A 742-nucleotide genomic window follows, 5' to 3' on the forward strand; every position below is an offset into this window, starting at 1 on the left:
AGAAAAAGAAAATCTGTGACTTAGGAGCTTAAACAGATACACAACAGCTCAAGAAAGATAACGTAGATTTTACAATCAACTGGCAAGACCAGCAAATGGCGTAATGGTTACATGCTGGACTTTCACATGGTCCGACTGTGGTTCGAATCCTGGACTCAGGGCTTGAAACTCACACTGGGCACGTGTGCATGCATGCCCAAAATCCCAAGAGGAGAATGAAGGAGAAGGAATTGTGGCATGGTCTTGTGGCATGGTCATGCCCCCCTGGGGGGCTTTTTTATCACTTTTGGTATCTCTGTTTCTCTCTGTCTCTCTGGTGAGCTCACGCACCCTATAGCGAAAACCTCTCTTTTAAAAAAACAAAAACACAAAAGAACTGGCACAGCTTAAGAGAGAAATGGAGAAGACAGAAGTAAAGGAGAAACAGATGCCATATTATATACAGCAAAAAGGAGAAGAGATCGCTGGAAAAAAAATCCATGGGCATGAAAGAAAGGTTGAGAAAAATGAACAAGATGAAAGAGAATAAAACAAATTGTTTTTTTTTTTTTCTTTAAAGAGAGAGGTTTTGTTTGTTTGTTTGTTTGTTTGTTTCCATATGGCACACGCACTAGCCAGAGAGACAGAGAGAGGGAAAGTGAGAAATCACCTCCCAGAGGGGATGGGTACACTGCTATCCCTTCTCTTTCATTCTCCTCTTGGGTGGGCATGCACACACACCCGGTATGATTTTCAAGCCACC

The sequence above is a fragment of the Tupaia chinensis genome, unplaced genomic scaffold (assembly GCF_000334495.1).
Source record: "Tupaia chinensis unplaced genomic scaffold, TupChi_1.0 Scaffold000248_1, whole genome shotgun sequence".
Lineage (NCBI taxonomy): Eukaryota > Metazoa > Chordata > Mammalia > Scandentia > Tupaiidae > Tupaia > Tupaia belangeri.